This window comes from Mytilus californianus, unplaced genomic scaffold (genome assembly GCF_021869535.1).
Source record: "Mytilus californianus isolate M0D057914Y unplaced genomic scaffold, xbMytCali1.0.p SCAF_14, whole genome shotgun sequence".
NCBI classification, from domain to species: domain Eukaryota; kingdom Metazoa; phylum Mollusca; class Bivalvia; order Mytilida; family Mytilidae; genus Mytilus; species Mytilus californianus.
This window is the reverse complement of record NW_026262626.1, coordinates 16,763,605-16,788,024: the sequence shown is the minus strand read 5'-3', so window position 1 is coordinate 16,788,024 and position 24,420 is coordinate 16,763,605. Positions and strand designations below refer to the sequence as shown.

General features: G+C 33.3%; 1 long non-coding RNA gene across 1 annotated transcript; it reads left to right on the top strand.

Moving 5' to 3' along the window:
- Positions 1 to 2,727: 2,727 nt before the first annotated feature.
- LOC127724296 (uncharacterized) lies at positions 2,728 to 5,742 on the top strand. The gene is made up of 2 exons (XR_007992437.1): positions 2,728 to 2,840; positions 5,584 to 5,742. It is a non-coding gene; the product is annotated as an uncharacterized LOC127724296 (long non-coding RNA).
- The last annotated feature ends 18,678 nt before the right edge of the window (positions 5,743 to 24,420 follow it).

Here is a 24,420-nt window from a genome sequence, read left to right as displayed (position 1 = left end):
CTTTTAAAATTTGGTTTTTTCTACCCGGTGTTCCCAGTTACCGAGTTAAAACAAGGCCATTAGGGCATGTTCAGTATTGGCAGGGGAGAGTAAGAGAAAATTAATTATTCTAGAAAGATTGTCGCTAACCGTATACAGCGAGCATGCGCTTTAGGCATTGGCCAAACCCTTTTCCCAATGCCTTTTCCGCGTTATTTCATGTGTTCTTTCTTTTATCCTCACAATCATGAAATAACTATATAATACGTTCAATTCTTATGGATGAAATACCGAACACATAAAGTAAGTATAGAAATTGTATTACGGATTCCGAAGTACATGCTAAACGCAGATTTGACTGAAGGTACAGTAAACTCCGAATACAATGCATAAAACGGTAAGTCCGACAAGTTCGAAAGATTTCCCGTAGATTTTTCTTTAAATGTTGGCGCCTGTAAAGAACAAAACCGTTTCGAATTTTTGACTGAATGATAGCTTGCACTGCATTCAGAGTCTACCTAAGACACGTTCAATAGAACTTGCGTCAAGCAGAAGCGGACTTTACTTCATTTTAATTTTGGTAGATAGTTGTCTCCGGCAGCAAGAGTCAGTGGCGGATCCAGAAATTTTCATAAGAGGGGGGCCACTGACTGCCTAAGAGGCGGCCCGCTCCAGTCATGCTTCAGTGATTCCCTATATAATCAACCAAATTTTTCCCACAAAAGGGGGGGCCGGGCCCCCTGGGCCCCCCTAAATCCGCCTCTGAAGAGTGTTAACCCTTTGACTGCCAATATATTTGAAAACGCTTTACCTTTGACTGCCAACAATTGGCCCGGCGTCGTACGTTTTCAAACAGCACCATGGCAACCTTTACAACAATTGATAACGTCACGCTATTGTGCATGCTTCCTACATAGGATTGCTCGTTTTGATGACACCAAAGCTGTCAACTTCCGAAGCAAGGTTGTCGGCTCTCCGGACTTTCCCGAAGTCCTGCGTTTAACATTGCCATCAGCCGTACTCACAATTACAAGATCTTGTAATACGTAGTCATCCGCAGCGCACGTATACATTTTTTCATTAATTGCATAAAACGCTGTTTAAAACGAGCTGTTGTATTAACTTTAACGATTCAATTTTAATCTAACGACAATTTGTAGCAATTTGACTATTCTGCTGAAATTGCATACATGCGAACTACTTTGTTTACGTTTTCCAAGTTGACGACCGTCAGCGTACAAACCATACAGGTATGATTATTACTTATTTTAAACGAAATAACTATTTTAAATCATTGCATATGACAGAATTCAATTGCATAGATGTTAGGTCTGATTGCCAGTGGATTATTATATAAAAATTCCTGGTTCTTGATAGCAAAATGTACCAGAAATTTAAAAAAGGGGGAGGGGCATTTCAAACAAGTATCATACTTTATTTTAGCTGCGGTACCATAAATAACTTTATTCATGGACAGAGAATAGAGTTTGTTAGACATTAAAAATTGTACCCCCTCGAACCTAATGTATTTTTGTCTATGTCTTAACCATTGAAAGTAATGTTCTAATGCCAGAATCATAATTATATATATATTTACAAAAATGTATAATCACCCATTTTTCTTACAATGTAGGTGTCAGACCACCAATTAAAAATCCCTATCTGTTCAACCAAATTTTGCAATTTTCACAGCTTTACAAATATTTTACCTTAAGTTTAACTTCATAGAAACCAGGTATATCCTGAATTGTACATGCATCACCTTTCCACATGCCAATTTTCAACCTACCTTTAAAGACTTATAAGAAAAATCTGACCTTGGGAACACAGGTTCTACCAAAATAACTCCTGGTTTTCTGGAAATCTTAAATTAGTATACTATGGAACGCATTAATCCTGAATTTTTAATGCAAATTCATAGACAAGTAAATTTTGGTTCAAAATGGTCTAAATATATTTCTCGTTCACCAAAAGTTTCATTTCTACAAATTTGTTGGTAAGTTTAAGTAAACCAGGATATCAAAAGCACTATTTTGTGTCAGAGTAGGGCTACTTTTACATACATTCTAAATTGGAGGGAGTAATTGGTGGTCTGACACCTGTACATGTAGGAAGTTCATAAGAAAAAACACAGATATCATAATGAATGAATTTATTTGTAATTTTCATATTTGCATATATACAATTCAATTTATATGGATGAATTTTTCATTTATCTGTTGAATCATCCACTATGGCTTATTTACAGAAAACCAGGCATATAAAATACTGTTATATAGTAATAAGCATATTTTCCATATAAAATTGAGCCTAGTTTGAACTCCACATAAGTTATTAAGCAAATGAATGTACTAATCTAATGATATTTTTTTAAATATTTAATACCAATCATGCAAAGTGTTCTACGTGTAGGTAACTTAGAACTTAAGAGCGGCACAGTTTAAGGATGAAGGACACCTAAGACTGATATTTTGTCTGAAAGGGAACATGTTTATATATATTAAAAATAAATATTGAAACAAATGAATAAATCATTGTGTTTTTTCCTGTATTTATGCTATTTTGGTCTCACCGTCTGTAAAAAACTTTGTCCAGTGGTTAAAATATTTTTTTCCCTTTGATACATGCAGTATATATGTAGGCTGAAGTTAGACACAGAAAAGTGCAGAGGGGAACTGCACCCCTCTTCTGTTGGCTAGCTGTATATAGAGCTGATTCTGATGATAGATAATTATCTTTTAAGGTTTCATGTTACTGATTATCATGACACTGTCATAACATGAGGTGCCAGGAGATTGGAAGTTAGCAGTTAAATTTCTAACAGATAGGATATGTTAATTTCAATAGTATTTTACCTTTTGGTGAGTTTTGTCATTTTGATCAAATGCCTTGCAGATAATTATATAATGTATATATTGTTAAATTCAATGTTGTAATGTATTCCAATGGAGAAGGCCGTAATGGCTGAAACGTATGGAAAATTGTGTTATAGTTTTTATTTTATATATATTTGCTGTTTTTATCCAATGCAATCATAGGTTTGAACGCTGTTTTCAATATTGACTTGTATATATATATATATATATATATATACATATAAGTATAGAGATTTGCACAACGATACTTATATAAGATGGTATTATACGAAGATGTTGTTATTAAATCGTGTTGACAAATATTTCGGCTTAACAAATAGCCTTCTTCAGTGTCAATTATTTTAACAAATAAACATAATAAATAACATTGTTAAAATAATTGAAGAAGGCTATTTGTTAAGCCGAAATATTTGTCAACACGATTTAATAACAACATCTTCGTATAATACCATCTTATATAAGTATCGCTGTGCAAATCTCTAGACTTATATAATTTCTTCATTATCTGCACAGTATCGTCTATTCTAGACGATCCGGTACATAGTAAATTTGCTGGTTGGTCCTTTTTATAGACTTCTATATATATACATATATATAGAACATCAGTTTTTTTGTCAAAAATAAGACTTGTGAATTTATATTTATAGTGTATATCTAATAAGTAGTTTTAAAAAAAATAACATGTGCAGGGATCTAACATCCTAGCTAGGGTTTATGAAAAAAAGAAGGTCATATCTTAAAAGTTAAGAAACTGCTCTTTGAAACATGTCCAGTTAATATCTTTATAGGACCAGGACCAGGTTTAAACCATGTCAAAATTCCCATAATTTAGCCCATGAGGGCCATGATCTGTGGCTGGGTCCTTATAAACATGTAATATATTTATACTCAAAACAGTACTGCTGTTAAATGCTGGTCTTGACCCTTCAAGAATTCTCCAAGAAACCATAAAGGAGGCTACTAAAATGAATAAGCAATTTAAGTTTTGTATTTAGAAATAAATGAGAAAGTAATTGAAATGTTCATGTTTAATATAGGGAACAAAAAATCTGTCCCCAATTACCAGTATGATAAAATTGCTTTGAAGTAATGGGGGAAAGAATTAATTGGGTCCACATTCATGTCAAGGTTTGGTACAGCCTGAAAGAATTGAGCAACACAATCTTCAATTTGTGGTTTGATTGATAGATTTGACAAAATATTGGAGAATTATAAAGATTTTTTTATAAGTATCATATTGGTGTCATGTTACAGCTGGCTATTATGTAATTATATTTGAGAAATACATGTACATGATTTTCCCTTAATAGTTTGAGCAGATATTTAGTTTAAACTTCATAATATTGACTGCAAAGATGTTTCATATGTCAGACAGCAATATACTGGCAATCTTATTCCATTTTTTTCATTAAAAGTACAGTTGACCTTCATTTATTATCATTTAAACTGTACAAAGTTTACATAATTTGATACCGAACAAACAAAATGATGCAAAAAGGCAATTTTGGCCCTTGAAATATAGTCATCAATAAAGCTGATTTTTTCTGTACTAAGCTAGATACATAGGTAAGGTCAAAGTTTTGTACTTGAAAGTCAGTTTGATTGTAATGTGCAATTTTATATGAGATTGTCAATGAGAAATCAGCTAATTTTGATACTTTTTGTCAAAATAGTCAATATTTGGAGAGTGTGTTCCATATTCTAAATATGAAAATAAGCTTCTTTTTTTTTACAAGACTTGCTGATCTGACTCTTTCATTCATAATATATTCAATTTTGGCAAAAATTGGCAAACTATAGCATATTTATTGTTTCTATAGAAATGCACCAAAATTTTATCATAATGTAAAATAGTCCAATACACTGTTTCATGAGGTTTTCATGTAAATATTGAATTCTGTCACTGATCATGTGTATGCATTTTACTAGTTCATTTGTATTCTTCACATATCTATTTGTGATCTTCCTTTTCTTGAGTTGAAGTTGAAGAGAAATTAAGATTTGAGCCACTGTAAACATACATCAAAAATATCTTTGCATATCTCTGAAGCTAAAATAAAGTTTTTGGTGCCTATAATACATAGAAAATGCTTATATATATATATATATATCACTTTCTTTATCAAAAAGTTATTTTAGAGCTGAAAAATTGAATGAGTTAAAGACAAATTATTTTGAGACTTCATTTGTCAAAATTAAATATTGGCTAAAAATATGCTCTTTTTGGTGGCCCCCTGTTTCTGGCTATAAAATGCACATAACAAAGACTTAGACAGACACAAGAAAGGTACCATTTCTTGAATAGCTAAGAAAATGTCCAAATTTAAGTTTTTGAATTATTTCTTCTAAATTGGTGTTTTTCTATGCATGCTAAATTTTTCTTTGAATGAATCTCTAAAATACTTTGTGAAATATACTTTAAGCTTTTAAAATATATTCTCTTGAAGTTGTAAAGGGAGATAAGATCAATATGTAATAGCTTCAAAGATTTAAGATATGCAAAAATATATGTTATATTTTACTAGATTGTTGCACATGATCTCCTGATATGTTCTGAATTTGATCATAGGTATTTTTATTTAATTGTTCATGTATCATAAGTGTTTTTTTTTTCTTATTTTTGGATCATTCATTATCATTCATAAAGTCAAATAGTAAAAGCAAACTTTAATTTTAAATGACATGCAATGCAGTATTTTAAATTTATTAATTAATTTTTTTTTTCTAGAATGGACATATTATATGGAACTGTAACACAGAGAAGCTGACTTAAAAGAAATATACTTTGTATGTTGTGTGCTGATAGAGACTGCCAGAGTCAAGGACTTTTATAAATGTTAAATTCAAACAATTATCATAGACACAGGAAATAAAAAAACATATCTTTTATTGTTTTTTTAAGTCAATTTTAAAAGTCAATCTATGGACAAGGGTCCTAGTCAAAATCCAGTCTGCACCAAAAACTTTTCCAACTACTAGTCCGAAGACCAATATTCCACCATTTTTGTTATGTGTCTAAACAAAATTTTGCAAATACTCGCTAATCCGATTAAAATTTAACAGGGTCCTGGTAGCCTGGTACCTTTTACAGAGCTACATTTATGGTTAATTCAGACTTTTCACCTGTTCCACTCCAAATTTTGTCTTATTTTGGGACCCACTATCCCCCAATTTTTCAAATTCCTGGATCCGCATCTGGTCAAGGTCAGCCTAATTAAAATGTGAAAATAAGTAGAAGTGGTATGATTGCCAATGAGCCAACTATCCACCAAAAAACAAAAAGAAGTGGATGTAAGCAATCATAGACAACCGTATGGCCTTCAACAATGAGAAATAATCCCACACCAAATTGTCTGCTATAAAAAGCCTAAAATGAAAAATATGAAACAATGCAATTGAGAGTTCAGTTCAAAGCCTAGCCTATGTTATTGAACTAGAATACATATCAAAAATACATGGAAATCTGTACTGAGTTTTAGGTGTTTAGGTCAAATGTATACAGAATGTGAAATGGCATGGCCAATCTTCTTTTAATAATGTGCCATTAATTTATCATTACGCTAATAAAGAGTAGACTCAGTTTGTCAGATGCTATAGGCAACTGGCTAACTATATTTGGAGTATTGTACGGTATGATTGTTAGGTGTACATGACTGTCTGGCAGAGTGCATCTGACCTTGACTTTATGTATATGTATATTTGATATTGTTAGGTTTATGTGATACTTGTAGTACAACCTTCATTTTACAGAATTTTTAACAAAAGTCCAATCATGATAAGTAAAGCAGACAAAAATTTCAGCATGTGCGCTCTTCTTTTTTATATTCATCATTTAATGATATAATGATTGGCATCACTCGAAATAAAAAAAACACATGGTGTGTATACTGTAAAGGCCTTGTCATAGAATATTAGAATAGTTGGGATATGAACGGTTGACAATATATTTATTAATGATTTTTTACAATATAGAGGATGGACAAACACCTATGGTGCTCTAGAAAGGTCTGCTCATTGCAATTGAGAACATACTTGTATGGTTTCGATGTTGGAATTCAAACCATTTTAAAGATATCTAACAATTTATAATGTGAGGGGACAGTGCATGAACCTTCTACCCGGGATCAAACTCTTATGACTGCATTGGCATACAGAAAAAACATGGCTTTGGGATGAACATGAAAAGTTCATAAAATCAATCATATTAAGACAAAATGAGCTAAACAATTCAGTGAATAATAATTAAATTGGTCAAATGTTTCACACATTTTTGTAACACAATTCTTTTTGACTAGCTTGTTGGAACCCAAACACATCAGCATTGACCACCACCAATATCTAATACATAACAAAAAAGTCTGAACATTGGTATGTTAAAAAACTAAATTTCACCTTCCTTGTGACAAGTCCGCAATAATTGATAAATAGATTCATTACAAAAATAATCAGATATGGTATAAGTGCCAACTCGACATTTATCCACCATGCAGATACCAAATTGGGATGCGAACAACTCAGATGCGGATCCAGGATTTTGAAAAATGGGGGGACCCACGAGACCCAAACTAGACAAAATTTGTAGTTGAACCAGTAAAAAGTCTGGATTAACCATAAATAAAGTTCCATAAGAGGAGGGCACCCCGTCCCCCCGCCCTTAAGATGGTAACTGTATTAAATTTTAATTATACCAGATTCATAATTTGATTTACTTCGATTCACAGTAGAAACAAGTAAAATATGCATACCGGATAATGATACCTTTTCATATATCATTACAAGATAAACCCCAACCTACATTAGAATAGAAATGTGTAATTTATTTACGCATCAAGTGATCATATTGCCGGCTAACTTGTTTAACCCCGCCCGCAAGTTCTGTATGTGTCTGTCCCGAGTCAGGAGCCTGTAATTAAGTGGTTGTCGTTTGTTGCTGTATATCATATTTGTTTTTCGTTCATTATTTTGTACCTAAATCAGGCCGTTTTCGGCTGGTTTGAATAGTTTTACACTTGTCATTTCGGAGCCTTTAATAGCTGATTTTGCGGTATAGGTTTTGCTCATTGTTGAAGGCCGTACGGTGACCAATAGTTGTTTATTTCCGTGTCATTTTGTCTCTTATTGAAAGTTGTCTAATTGGCAATCATATCACATCTTCATAAGCAATATTGCCGTTAGATATTGACAAGCATCTTTGTCATATATACATGTATCACTTCAAACTATAAATTTTCCCATATAAATATTTAGTAATGCATGCATGCAGATTATCTATACATTCACCATATGAAGACACTAATTTCATGATAATGGAAAACCGCATCGGTGGTCTCTTGGTAGCGTGTTCACCTCGGGGTCGTGTGTCCAAATCCGTGTGGGCCTAACCAAAGACTTTAACAGTGGTATTTACTGCTTCTCCGCTAAGCACGCGGCATTAAGGGGTAAGAGCAAAGACAAGTCTACTCGGAGTCAGAATAATGTGTCCGGGTAAGGTGACATGTCTTCCTGAGGACTATTGCTTTGTGTACTAGCACGTTAAAAATCCGGCTCAGTGTGGCGGTCTAGTACAAAGCAAGGTTAATATTCATATCACATTATTATGTTCTCGTCTTGAATAAGTAAGCACATTAATTTGCGGTGGACGTTAAGCAGCCATCCATCATCATCATCTTGATAATTAACAAAACAAAGGAGACAAGATCTGTCATTTGAGACAGATGCTTAAAGATTTTTTGGTTGAACTTGTTTTGATTGATTGATAATTAGTGTTTAACGTCCAGCGATGAATATTACATATAGTTGTTAACTTCTGTATCATTTGGTCTCCGGTAGATATTTGTCTCAATGGCAATCATACCACATCTTTTTATTTTTATATTAAGGAAGATCACATGTTAATTCCATATGAAAATATCATGCTATTGTACTTGACTCATAAGATATATAAAAGAATAACAGCACTGTCTAAATACAATACTTAATACAATAAACTTTTTGGACTAACGAACCTATTCTTTATTTCTAAATCATAAATAGTTAGACTGCTGAGATATTGTCAAACAGTTAACTGTACATAGGACAGTATAGTTAGACAGTACTGACGCATCCCTCCTACCGCAAATCAATCCCAAGTTAGGGTATTTTAGCAGTGGTTATAGTAAGTAAATAAGTAAATCTAGTAACGTTTTTAGCCTGCATATGTATTATCTATACGATGATTTAAACAGAAACACTATAAAAGCTCTGGAAAGATTTTAACGGTGTGTTGATATGAAAAAGTGGCATCTAATCGTAAGAAAATTTTTCTCGAATTCGGTATGATAAGTTTAGAATAAACAGCAACAATTTTGAGCACTTGAAGGCTGTTTAAAAAAAAAACTCCCACACGTTCCAATATTCACCTGCATCGAGACAACAATATGTATATATGAAAGGGGCATTAGATTTCAAAGACATGTTCACGGATAAGAGTCATAGTTATTTCACAAATTTAATTAAGACAGTGGCAATTTTGCCGGCTCGGATTAAAATATCTTAATTAATGCCAAGAAAAGAGCATATTTCTCTAGGAATAGCTATTTTGCCGGCACCGACAACATAGCGAATTTTTTATTTTGCCGGTTCTTTGAATGAACTTTATTATATATTTTTGTTCAGTATATCGCGGGAAATGTGCATTGTCAACATAAAAGAATTAAATTATTATACTCATATATATAGTCAAATAAGATAACAGTAACACTATTTGAGAAACATATAATCGTTTAAAAAAAAATATCAGTCAAAGTAAGCATTCAATTCTAGCAAGAATTTATATCAAAACATGTAGTTGAAACTACTTCTAAAATCAATCACAGTCTAATGCTACATGTATGCATAAGAGTAAAATCTCAGATTTTTCAACTGTATGGTGTAAAAAAAAACCAGTTACAAATCTCATTGTATACAAATTTGATAAAGCATTATACAGTCTAACTTGGCAAAATCAATCACATAGCTTTAAAATAAAAAAAAATGTTTAAAATGAATTTCAGTGCCTTTGAAATAATAGGCAGTTCTCTGAATTGCATATCTGTAAACAAGTTATATTTTTTTCTGGTAAATTTTGATAACAAATTATAATGTTTATTTTCCAAAATCTTAACTAGGGACAAATCCATTCATTTTAATAACACATTTAACTCTTCATTTGATAAAATGCAAACTTGATGAAAATATATTGAAAAGTAAAAAAAGTTAATTGAAATTTGAATAAATCGAATCGTATATTTTCAGCGTCAATTCATAATTTCTTTTTCCCTTTTGGGTCTTTGGTGTAAACCCCAAAAAGTAGTTCCAACCACAAAAAGTATTTCCCTTTGAAAGCTTGTCGATTACAATAGAAACTGACAGTATCTATATCGTGACGTCACAGTACAAAATAGCAAGTCCGCATAAACGATCAGTGACGCAGAAAATACAAAAAAACGGTGACGGCAAGGATTGATTGCCGAGTTTATGAGCTTCAGTCCTTGCTTTGAAGTTGCAAAGCTGTCTGTTTCGTTGATTTATCGCTCTCAAGTGTCGTTTTTTTTTTGTCTGTATTTGTGTTGTTTATTTTGGTCAGTCTTTTCATTATTACACTAATTGGTGTTGATTGCAATTATTAGTGGTTGTAAAAACTGATTGTTTTTGTTTTCTTGTTTGATTTCCACATTATATCCGTTATTTTTCATATTGTTTAACTGTTTGCACTACAAGAACACCTGGGTTCGCCTGTTTTTATACGGTGCCTCGTTTTTCTCAAATGCCGTTAGTTTGCAATGTAAATCTATGTTGTCTTTCTTTGTTTTTGTCTATGTCTCTTGATTTCCTTTCAGTTTTTTACGCTTCGGTATTCTACCTTAAAACGTTTATATTTTGCGGCTGGTGCGGAATTTCGTAAATTATTAATAAATGAAAAGCAACTATTGTTATCAAAATGATTGGGTTGCTTTTTGTATTATTCCCTTATAAAAGAACATTAAAACAAAAAAGTTGCTTCGTGGAAAATTTATAAATATCAAAACATATCTGCCGCCGAAATATAATGCAAATTGTGAAAGAAGGTACATTTTTGTGTAAATGTTTAAAATCTCTCGTAGATGTGTACCACATACTGAGGCACTTTCGACAATAAAAGACACCAGACAAATGTAATTATATAATACAATATTAAAAATGTATTTATGATTAACATTCGTGCCTCTGAAGGCAAGCTGCATGTAGTCCTCGGGTACACCGCGCACAAGAGGTTCTTGATCTTTTTCTTATATTTTGCTTTCTGTCGGAACAAACGACACAATCTCGTTCTTTTCGACCGTCAAGTTTTTTCACTCTTGCTTGCCGATTCACGCGTTACCATTTCTGTGTGTCAAATAAGCGGACGCTAAACTTTCTATTACAGATTGGTTGAACTGAAGTCGGAACATAACCGGTAATGATTTGTTATGACTGTACAGAATATATACGCGTTTAACATAATGCGGTGAAATATGTGATATATAACTTTTTTCCATACATTACTGCATTTCCTGTGATCATTATATGCTCCAATCATTTGGTCGTTAAGGTCGACACCGCCCATGAATGTATCATATGCGCCTATGATCCTAGGTTTACCGTTGAGTGTATCAATTGCATTGTAGTAAGTAGACACCAATGTGACGGGTTTTTAAATGTTGTGGTCGCGGAAACGGCAAAGCATGTTTTGCTCTTGTCTAGCGTAAACAGCATTCCCTGCCTGCGGACGTGCATTTTTTATCATCTGTGGCATAGGTCTATTAGTTCTCATTTTGCCGGTGAGATACGTACGCACTCTCAATAATTTGTTAGCTAAATTAAAGTGAAGCAAAAAAGCTATCGGCGAAAAACATGAAAGCCTTTTCCAAGAAGATGCGAATTCTTCATTAAATTCATTGCTACATTTGTTCCTTGTAATGATCCAGCAGGAGTGGGATCGAAACGTTTCCCGTGATATACATCAATCTGTAAAACATACCCGGTGACGGACTCGACCAACATCCAGAATTTAACGCCAAATCTTGAACGTTTACTTGGTATATACTGTAACATACTTGTCTTTCCTTTTTGTACCAACAAGGGATTCATCTACAGCAAGTTCTCTGCGGGGATTACAATACCGTAAAAATTTCCTTTTAACGAAATCAAGTAACGGTTTGAACCTTTGAGATGGTTTGTAAGCTGGATCATAACAAGCTTAGGGAGTTTTTTGGTGTCCACCAGGTGCAAAAATTTTAAGATGTTTTGGAATCGGTTTCGGATAAACATACAACGGAACCAGGGTGTAGACTGAGATGGACTGTGCTTATTTCAATATTCTTCAAATGAGACTTTCCTAATTAAGCCCATGTTAAAAAAAAAAACGGCAAGGAATCCCTTAAACTCAGGTATGGTTAGTTTACCCTCCTTCTGCTACTGCATTTTTCTCGAAAATCGTCTGGTTTAGCGAATGGTTTTATTGCAAAGATTCTTTGCATACATACCAAAATAATTAAAAATGATCATATACATTTATTATATAAAGTCGTAGAATCTTTTATTTAAATATTTATTTGTTTAAGGGAACGACCATATTACTTTGAAAATGGTGGTGATTAAGTGAGGTGTGTGTGTTTTATCTTCAAAAAATATTCTTATTCCCAACTTTGAAGAAAAACATAATGATCAGGGAATTTTTTTTTATTATTATCAGTTTTGCCATTATAAATTCAATACCAAGTGTCAAGCTTGATTCATAAAGCAAATCTGAATAAAAACAAACATAGTACCCCCTTTCAGAGTTAAAAGGCTGTTCCTCAAGAAATGTATTATTTTTGTTTTCTTCATTTGTTTTTATATTTGGTGATTTGTTGATATCTTCGTGCCATTGACATATCCGTTCTTTTTAATATTTTGTTTTCGTATACTGCCCGAATAACCATTTCTTTTGAGTAACACGTGCTTTTGTGTTATTTTATATCCTGTCATTGGGGCGCTTCCCTGTATCTGAGCAAGCTCCAACGCAACCACAGAAAAACATTATGTCCATTACTCGTTATTGAGCTGAACGAACAAACAGTCGTGTTGGGCTGTCTTTCAATTATCTTGATCGGTCACACATACCATTTCAGCAGAACAAACACCCGTTTATTCTTATTTGCAGGGTGATATAAAAGTGTTCAAAATTTTCTAAATTATGTTTTAGAAAGAACAATGTCATAAATGAAACAAATTTTAATCACAAAGACTTAAATCGTATGACTTTGTTGATTATTTTATTGACTGTGTCATTAACATTTCAACGGCGCGTTGGTTCTACATTGATGGTAAAAAATTGCAATATGGCTATGAAAGATACGTCTACATGTAGTAACTTTAAACTAACTCAGAAAAAAATATTTTACCAACCGGTTTGTTTGTTTGACAAACTCTTTGATAAGGTCAATAGAAAACAGCAAATAAAAGTAAGCTATTGGCGCGGCACCTCTTGGCGGCATATTAATGGGTCCAGTGGGTGCTCCTTTAAACGGTGGGTCATTCATTGGCTCTGGTGTGAGAACCCGGTTCAATTGCAGCCATGTTTCCTTCAGCGCTGCTCAGAGCCTATGACGTCACAGATTACGCCATTGATGCTGCACATCGGCCAAAGCCGACGCCTGGCAGTCAAAGGTACATTTTTGAAATCGGTGCGGTTTTTTTTGTTGTTGTGTGTATGAGGGATGCCCCTTTTTGGCACGTGATATTCCGGGTACATGAAAAAAAGAGAATTCGGTACTCAAAGGAATGGTACGCAGTATTCAGAAATTAACGTGTTGGTACTCGATACGCCGGAATCATAATTGTTTCTGTTTATGCCCCAACCCACCGGAGGCGGCATTAATTGTTACCTTTGACCACCCGTCAGTCCGACCTGGTTTTGGTTTCCGCGCTAAAAACCAAAGAAAAAAGTCTAAGACGATTATGAAAAGTTTATAGAGGGATAAATGCAGTAAAAATATTACTGATAAATAGTTTATGCTCTTTAAGTCCATTGGTCCATACGCACATCAACAAAATAAAAGAAAGTTTTGTTTAATTGCTATATTATACACGGAATATGATAAAGACGCATTTATACAATTAACATATTTGAGCTGGAACGACTTTTAACATATCCGTTTATTTGGAAAATCAATAGAAAGAAATATGTGAATGTAAGCAAATGACAATGCACTTCTGGGTAATAATGTAATAAGGAAGGCTGGGTCGTGATGGGGCTTCATCGAAAGAAAAGTCCATGAGCCCGGTAGCAGAACTCTGAACAACGGCTGAATTTCTTTCCACGCCGGCTTCGCTGGGCACTGCGAATTCTCTGTGACATCAAGGAACAACGTCACAGCGGAAAACAACATCGGCTTTGGGCCGATCCTTGGCAGTCAAATGTACTGTTTCTGCATCGGCCAAATCGGCCCTATGGCAGAAAGGAGGTTAAAGAATACCACAGTGCTGGACAGGGACTGAGACTTCAAGATGGAACAGCCAAAATTCCAAACAGATACAACCTTTATGTTGTTTATTTATTTAAGAATAAAAAAATGAATTTATGAATTGTGTATTTTCAAATATGATGAGTATAACTGTGAAAATAAATAATCAGTCTCCTGTGTTACCGAAAATGAAAATCATGCATGAATAGTGCAGAAAATAAATAATATGTCCTTATAGTCCACAAAATTTTAAACCCATCCAAAACTAATCTTGTTAAAAATGTTTGCGCTTTGCGCGAAAAAAAAATTCTGATTCGTACAACAAGCTATACCCCCCCCCCCCCCCCGCCCCCCACACACACACCCTTGAAGTCATATGTTTGCTCCCATATGGCCATATATTTACTTTAAGGGTACCAACCCAGAACCTTTTACCCATACTTTTGTCTACCTATAGACACTATGTGTACCTGTAACTTAATCATTACCTAAAACAACCCATAACCTAATCCCTACCATTAAAATGTACCCTAACCCCAAAGTACAGGAACCCCTAAAATAAAACATCAACAATATAACATCGGATGGAAAAGTGAACAACCATTTAACTTATGAATTAATTTTGTGTATTTTCATGTATTTTTATTTTTTTTTAAAATAGAATAATTTAAAAAAAAATATCAAATCGTGATTTTGTTTCATGAATCCGTAGGGGACAACCATTTGATTCTGAGGGCGGCAACTTTTGAAAATAAATATTCTGATCCCCATTTAGGTTAAAATAAATAATGTTGCCTTATCACACAAGAAGTTAAATATTCTCGCCCCAAATATTTAAAATGGTCAAATATGTTTGGCTCGCCTCGCTCTCCATATCTATAAAGGTATCTGATAGTTACAGATAATCCAGAAAAATTTCTTCGGACGCATTAAATAAGATATCTTTATAAAGTGTTATTTTTTTTTTACAAGAGTAGTGTCAGCGGTTTATGGTGGCGTTGTGTACATCCGGAATTCCCCCTCCTTTTGACCTTAAAAAACAAAATGTTGTTTATGAAATCTTCCCACAAAAATTTTTACCCGCTACGCTCGCCATAAATGTTACCCTTTCGGATATTAACACCCCAAGGACCCTGAGTCCTACATTGATTGTAATGCTATTATGTTTTAATATTTCATTAATAGAATATTAATTTCAGACTTCAATTTGACTGCTGTATTTGTTTGAAGTTGTATGTGTCACCTTGAAAAGGGTTATCCGTATCACAAAAATTAACTGACTTTTGGGGATAAAACGTTGATTCACATTAGGGGGGTGGGGGATGGTAGGAGTTTTTGTGTCAATTTTTGATGAGCAGAAAATAAATATTCTGGCCCAGGTTTTTTAATGAACATAAAAATCAGACGCATTTACATTGGAAATAAATGTTCTTACCTCATCCAATTTACCAGCATCCCCTCAAAATTGAATGGGCATCCCCTTATAAACTTAAAATAGTTTGAACTGTATAATTATCTCTCTACTGAGTCGCATTTCTCTCAGTATTTTTTGTCGAGTAAATGCCTCGAATGTACAGGAGTTGTCCCTTCAAGAAGATATACTTTGCTTCATACAGTCATGTATCTACAATGGTATTTTAACCCCTTACATGCAACAGAAAATGCGATCTGATTTTCTAATTTCAATACAAGTTCGGAACAAGTTTGCATTTATAAAAAAGGAAAATTGAACATTCACGTCATTTATGGTAGCAGAATAATTTTTGACCAAATAAATTATAAAATGTTAGTGAAATGATGATGAAAAATGATTTTTTTTTGGGGGGGGGGGGGGAGGGAGTCAAAAGTAAAGAAATATTTGAATAAATAATAATTCAAAACATTAAAATCAAAACATAATATAAGTAAAACTTGAAACTAAAAAAAAGCAAAGTCAATAACAAAAATGAGTAAAATACTTCAATTGTTAGTCTAATCATAAATGATTTCACTTCGCTAATCGCCCCTGTTCTTAAATCAACTGTAGTTCACCATTAGGGCCAAAATCAAACGTTTTGCTGACATTTGCTATGAGGTTTTATGGAGGAAATTTTCCATCCAAAGCGTATATTTTAATTCTGGTTAAAACATGTGGAATTTGTGCACGTTAAAATCTGAAATTCAAAGAGCTCTGAAATTTGCATAAAATTTTCTGTATGCTTAGCATAAGAAGTCTTTAAAATCTTAGAACGATTGGTCAACTTCTACGAATATCTGTCTGTTTTTTTTTTTTTTATTAAATGGAAAATACATGTAGGGTATGCGTTTCTGTTTGCACTTGTCCTATAAAGTCAGGAACCTGATGTTCAGTGGTTGTCGTTTGTTGATGTGGTTAAGTGTTTCTGGTTTCTCATTTTATTTTTTATAAATTAGACCGTAAGTTTTCCTGTTGGAATCGTTTTACACTAGTAATTTTGGTGTACTTTATAGCTTGCTGTTCGGTTTGAGCCAAGGATCCGTGTTGAAGGCCGTACTTTGACCTATAATTGTTAACTTTTTACACATTGTGATGGAGAGTTGTCTCATTGTCACTCATACCACATCTTCTTATTTCAATGCATATTTATGTTTAACCTCTCTTTATCCTACTTTTCAGACAGCGTAAGTATATTTGTTAACATATGCAGTAGTGAACTAAACACTTCAGTGGTTGTCGTTTGTTGCTGTGTTACATGTTTGTTTTTCGTTCATTTTTTTTGTACATAAATAAGGCCATTAGTTTTCTCGTCTGAATTACTTTGCATTTGTTATTTCGGGGCCTTTTATAGCTGACTATGCGGTATGGGCTTTACTTATTGTTGAAGGCCATACGGTGATCTATAGTCGTTTATGTCTGTGTCATTTGGTCTCTTGTTAAGAGGTGTCTCATTGACAATCACACCACATCTTTTTTTTATACTTATTTATTTCTATATTGAAGCTTCGATGGCCGATTGATCTGAGTAGTGTATTTACTGTATCACTAACCTGTGAGTACCGAGGTTGTGAGATGGCAGATGAATTCGACTCTTTTCTTAATCGATTAGGATTGCCAGTTTCCCTGGTAGATGGTTCTCTCCGGGCACTCGGCTTTCTTTACCAATAAAAACTGGCCATCACGGTGTAGCCATTAGTGATGAAAGTGGTGTTAAACACCAGCAATCAATCAATCAATCAATCTATTTGCACTCTATAATTTCTTCGACACCCGCGTATTGTCATATAGCAAAGAATTTAGAAACAAAAATTCTTTGGTTTATGTCAATATATCATTTTACAATTACCTTTTCAACTTTCAATTTTAAGAAAGTGATCTTAGAAAGAACTGATGTCAAAGTATTGGGTGCCTCATTGTTGTATGTTGTACTTGGCTTGATGCCGATATGTCCTGTCATTGTAAATAGTAGATTTAGTATTGTACAAATGCACTTGTACAGTTAAAAGGAGTAGGTTCATAAAGGGTCAATGTTGGCCCTGTAAATCTGAACCTCAAATTTGAATTTAAACGCAGTAATAATAATAAAAAAAACTCAAAATAAACGTTTATTGGAAAAAATTGGAAAAATATCTGACCAATACAAAATCAACAAATTCTGACACATCACGCAGAGCACCAATGATCTTATTACGACGTAAATATAATATTCACAAATATAATGCCTATCCGTGTTAAATTGAGCATGACATGCTTTAATTATTTCTTTAATAGACGTTACAAATAGTGAAAAAGACATGAAGCTGAAAGGATCAGAATCTACTTTATCTAAATATGAATATTAAAAATTATTATTATAGGTATTCGCATATGATATTATAAAGTTTAATTAATAAGGCCGAATTAAGGTCTTCGTGACCCTACTCCTTGAGGAACTGTACGATAGAAAAAAAATTTGATTGATGGTTGCTTAACATCCTGCGGCAAATATTTCATGTATGTTTTGGACGAAATCAAATCAACAATGCATACAATAAATAGATCCTGTAATAGGGATCGACCAGAACGAAGGGAGAAAAATTTGGCTGCCACTGGCAAATGAGAGTAAATTGGATAAGGGCATTTATTTAGCCTCACAACAGGCCACCTAAGAACCCCTCTAAGAGTTGTTGCATGGGATCTTAGCGTGCAACACTCTCCACATGAGGCACCGCGTTTAACGTCCCCATTCTGACTGGACGTGTCTGTATACTTATATATCCCGCACATCCATACGGACGGCCCCACTTTGGCAAGTGTTTTACTGCCAGACTGAAAAAGATCAAAGTCACCATCTATCTATTCCCAGTCACCTTTAAATAAAGAAAAACACTATAATAGTTTCCCATATATTTAAAAAGGTAACTGACTGTGCATTTGAAAAGAGCATTTGAAAAATAACGAAAAAAAAAAACAGAACATGAATAATATGAGGTGTTGCGCACAACAACATCTAGTTTCTTTTATGCCTGATTTCTGTTCACTCAACAAGGAAAACCCCGTTATTCTTAGACATTTGGTAACAAAAGGCCCCTTTTTCCTTGATGCAGAATTTTGCAGATATATTTTCAAAAGATACTTAAATTTGTATTTTTAGTAAGCTCGCCCTCTAATAAGTTGAGTAATAAAAACGAATATGGTAACACATGTATAACCCCACATTCATATATACTAGTTAACAAATGTAACGACACACAAGTTTGAACTCATATGTTTAGATAGATTCATATAAAATGTTTAATTATCCAATGAAAAACATGCATTTGAATTATGAGAGACTGACAAAGTTGGAGAATGAGAAAATAACGTGTCAACTTCGTACTTTATAAGGCCTTTTTAACTTTGTCGATTCGAGCGTTTTGTAGACGAAACGTGCGTCTGGCATACAAAGCTTTAATCTTTGTATCTATGAAGAGTATATTGAACGCAGATTCAAATCTATTTTACGGGACATAATGAAACAATCGGCACCAAATTTTGAAGATGGGAATTAAGAACATGTATTCAAATATCTGCAAAGGCATTTAAAATTTTACACCATTTTTTACAATTCAAATTTTTAAGTTCAGTTTTTGAATGTTAGGGTGCAAAATATGATTTTTGAAAACAATAAAACGGCGAACATAAACTTTTGCGTTTTTTCTGAAATCAATGGTTTTGATAAGAAAACAACACTCTGTGAAAATAAGACCAATTTGACAATTCTTTATGCTTGGTATTGTGTATCTAATTTCATTATTTTGATATCGTTATTGACTAGAATATATTCATTCATCGATCCAAATATTCGTCGTAAATATTTTCGTTTTTGTTACCACAATTCCGTCCTCTTTTCATCTTTTCCCCCATTGTGACATCACATATCATCGAATTTGTACTTACATGAACAACACGAAGGGGACCACTAGATGAGCTTCCCTTCTGGTGCACCATAGATCATCCAATTTTTTTTTTGTACGTAGAGTTCGGGTTGACCAGTCGCTGTTTGACAAGCAATCAGAATATTGATACGGCTTTAGGCACTATGGATGTCTTTCGCCAAGTGAACTTGGATCGTAAAATAGCAAAAAAAAATGATTTTTTTTAAGCAAGAAAAAAGGTATTTTTTGTAATTAATTTGCAAAAACATTTTTAAAAAAACTTTATATCAAATTATATAAATATATTATACTCTTAGGACAAAAGACTCAGCATGTATACATCGACAATATATCAATGTACAGGACTCCAAGTCGATACTGCAGTCGTTTGCTTAGGATTTGGAACAACAGGACTTGTATGAGCGATTATTATTTCATGTGGATATTTCTTGCGACATTGGAGGAGTTGGGATTGCAATGATGGCCTTTATTCTTGTTTTTGCTTTTTCTGGGTTTTTAGTTGAACCTAGTATATTAATTGTTGCTCTTTATCCATTTGCCTACTATGTTTACAAGAAGACGGACCAGTATACGATAACCCCTTTTGGCCATTTCAAATTTAATAGTTTAGTTCAGAAACAGGACTGAGTTTAACAAAATCCACCACTGTATATAATTGTATCTTATCATGCTAATTTCGTTTACTTCATCTATACATTTTATCATAGTCAAAGTGTATTGAAAAAATCACCTTCTCTAGGTATACCATATTGAAAAGAGTTTAGATAACCTTTACAAAAAAAGTAAACGTTTAATTATTATGTAGCCCTTAAATCTTGGCAAAAAAAACGAAAGAATAATATAAAATAAGACTAGCAAAAGTCTCAAATCACTATAAACAATTAACTGAGGAACACGAACCCCATCAACAACTGGAGTGATATTAAGTGTCATGAAAGTATAAGCATATCCTTCTATACATGTAGCACCCGTGGATTTGCTTATGGTAGGTACAGCTCATTTTGAGGTGTCATACACATGTGGCACCCGTGGAGTTGCTTATGGTAGGTACAGCTCATTTTGAGGTGTCATATTCAGTTAAAAAAAATTGTATGGCGTCATGTTTAGCTATTCATTTTATGTTTTTTTTTCAAATTACATTGTTTACAAGCTCTAACTTTTTTTTTCTTTTTTTTCTTTTTGTAACGTACTGGAATCAACCGAGTTGTGACGAATTCACTTTCGAGTTATGTCCTTCACCGGAAAAAAAAATCATCAATTATGCGCGCCTTTATGACATCATTTACCAGACAGTGGGGACTGCCTGTATACACGCACTATTGATGTTCATCAAGCGTATTCGTGATTGTCATTAGGCAGGATAAACTAGAAATGATGTTTGTTCTGTAGGCTCTTAATCACAATTCCCTAATGACAGCAATATTAATGCTATTTATCAATTATAAGAATTTAATATGTCGAATAATCTGTGTTAAATCATATTTTTTCAACCGCACGCTAACTATAGAGAAAAGTGACGATGCGCCTAAAGCACGAATGATGTTTACTAAAACCAAACTTTTTGACGGAAATGCAACGAACTCGAATGTGGTCTACTGGGTTTTGAAGTCAAATATATTTATTACGCGTATCCGGAGATAATACATTTGCGACTGTCAAATTGCCAAACGGTGACGTTTATTTTAATACTGTTTTTTCTTAATTTTTACTATATTACCAGAAGGAAATGGCATGACAACAAAGGTTTAAATACATAATGGAAAGTTCGGAAATCACTTTAATCGATACAAGTTGAAATGTCGTTCAATATCTGGATTAACAGGTGATGCAATACGAATCACATCATTTAACAGTTACTTAAATCGAAATCATCGAAACCTGTGTTAAATGATGTGATTCGTATTGCATGACCTGTTAATCCAGATATTGAACGACATTTCAACTTGTATCGATTAAAGTGATTTCCGAACTTTCCATTATGTATTTAAACCTTTGTTGTCATGCCATTTCCTTCTGGTAATATAGTAAAAATTAAGAAAAAACAGTATTAAAATAAACGTCACCGTTTGGCAATTTGAACGTGATATCACATCCTTATTTAAACGGTCATGTTGTTTATAAAGGCCGTAAATTTAATTGCAATCCACGTAACTTAATTGATCTTTCCAATGAACCTATTCTAAAACGTTATCAAATTTATACAGTAGAAATATCTTTAAATACTGTTTTTTAAGAAACTAACATTGATTTTGCTTTTGAAAAATTAAAAACATCACAAAATATATATTGCCATATATGTACAGTTATGAGAACCAATGATCATACATCCTGTCGATATTGTTTACTTATACCTTCGCATGCGTTTCTCCGACTCTTGATGCCGTGTTTATACTAAATCTGTTGGATGTGTACTGGTTGATACTTTAATCTGATAGAACATGATTCATCTATTAGTTGTAATGGATTTTGAACTTGATTTAAGTAACTGCAAGCACTCTTATTTCGTGCTTTATTCCTCTTGTGTTTGTGTTAGTTGTTTTTGTGCCTATTGTCGATATTTTGTTTTAAGCCAAGTACAACTGATGTTAATAGTTTGTTCTCGTGTTGTGATGTTACACCTCTGCCCAGTTTCGGGCGATGAATGAAGGCTCATAAACATAATCAATTCAGCCACATTCGTTATGTGTATGTCCCAAGTCTGGAGCCTTTAGTACAGTTGTTGTCGTATGTTCATGTGTGTCATACTTGATTTTTCGTAAACTGTCTTTTTTTTTTATAAATAAGGTCATTATTTTTTTTCGTTTGAATTTTTTTCACATTTGCCATGATGGGGCTTTACAGTGTGTGTGGGTTTGTCTCATTGTTGAAGGCCGTATGGTGACATATACTAGCTTACTACCACTTCCTTTAACTGATGGATAGTTATCTCATTGGCAATCATACCAGAACTGTAAAAAAAGGTATAAGATTTTGTCATGTTTTGCAATTGTAGGTGTATGTGTAAATGTGTTTGAAAAATTACAGCCATAACTATGATATGCATAAAAAATGCTATCTTTAATAAGTGTAAATATAAAAAGATCTTTATATCATTTCATCTGTTGTGATACATAGACTAGCCTCTGTACCACCCGTTCTCTTCGATATCTACAAAATAGAAGGAACGTTATAATAGTTAGAAAATAAGCATAACATATCGCAACAATTTTCGTTTATATATTATAAATTAAAACATTAATGGAATTCGTTTATATATTATAAATTAAAACATTAATGGAATTTCGCGGAATTTTATTTTATTTTGATTTTGTACATTTTTCTTATCTCTAATGCATTAATTCTTTATGTTATGCCTCAGAATTAGAATAAAGGTTTTGTAGGATTTTTTTTAATTGTAATTTTTGACACAGCGAAATCGACATAGCGTTTGCACATAGGTTACGATACATGTGGATTTACGTGGGAGGTATATTTTAACAGCCATTATTATGTACATCTCGGAGTCTGCGCTAACTAAAGTATAGATATATCGAAAATTTTATCACGGTAATATTTACAAAGCGAAAGAAGCACGTCATATTAGAATGAGCAACAATTAGATTGAGACACGACGTAAACGTCAAAGAACAACAACGCAAATTAGAAACAAAACGATTTTAGGCCAAGATATCAAAATACGGTTTTCGACAATATACAATTTTTAGAACAAATTTTCAAACTGGAAGAAACTTTTCTCCTCATACCATTTTCTCTATATAAACGAAAATTGTCGCGATATGTTATGCTTATTTTTTCTAACTATTATAACGTTCCTTCTGTTTTGTAGATATCGAAGAGAACGGGTGGTACAAAGGCTAGTCTATGTATCACAACAGATGAAATGATGTAAAGATCTTTTTATATTTACACTTATTAAAGATAGCATTTTTTATGCATATCATAGTTATGGCTGTAATTTTTCAAACACATTTACACATACACCTACAATTGCAAAACATGACAAAATCTTATACCTTTTTTTACAGTTCTGGTATGATTGCCAATGAGATAACTATCCATCAGTTAAAGGAAGTGGTAGTAAGCTAGTATATGTCACCATACGGCCTTCAACAATGAGACAAACCCACACACACTGTAAAGCCCCATCATGGCAAATGTGAAAAAAATTCAAACGAAAAAAACTAATGACCTTATTTATAAAAAAAAAAGACAGTTTACGAAAAATCAAATATGACACACATGAACATACGACAACAACTGTACTACAGGCTCCAGACTTGGGACATGCACATAACGAATGTGGCTGAATTGATTATGTTTATGAGCGTTCATTCCTCGCCCGAAACTGGGCAGAGGTGTAACATCACAACACGAGAACAAACTATTAACATCAGTTGTACTTGGCTTAAAACAAAATATCGACAATAGGCACAAAAACAACTAACACAAACACAAGAGGAATAAAGCACGAAATAAGAGTGCTTGCAGTTACTTAAATCAAGTTCAAAATCCATTACAACTAATAGATGAATCATGTTCTATCAGATTAAAGTATCAACCAGTACACATCCAACAGATTTAGTATAAACACGGCATCAAGAGTCGGAGAAACGCATGCGAAGGTATAAGTAAACAATATCGACAGGATGTATGATCATTGGTTCTCATAACTGTACATATATGGCAATACATATTTTGTGATGTTTTTA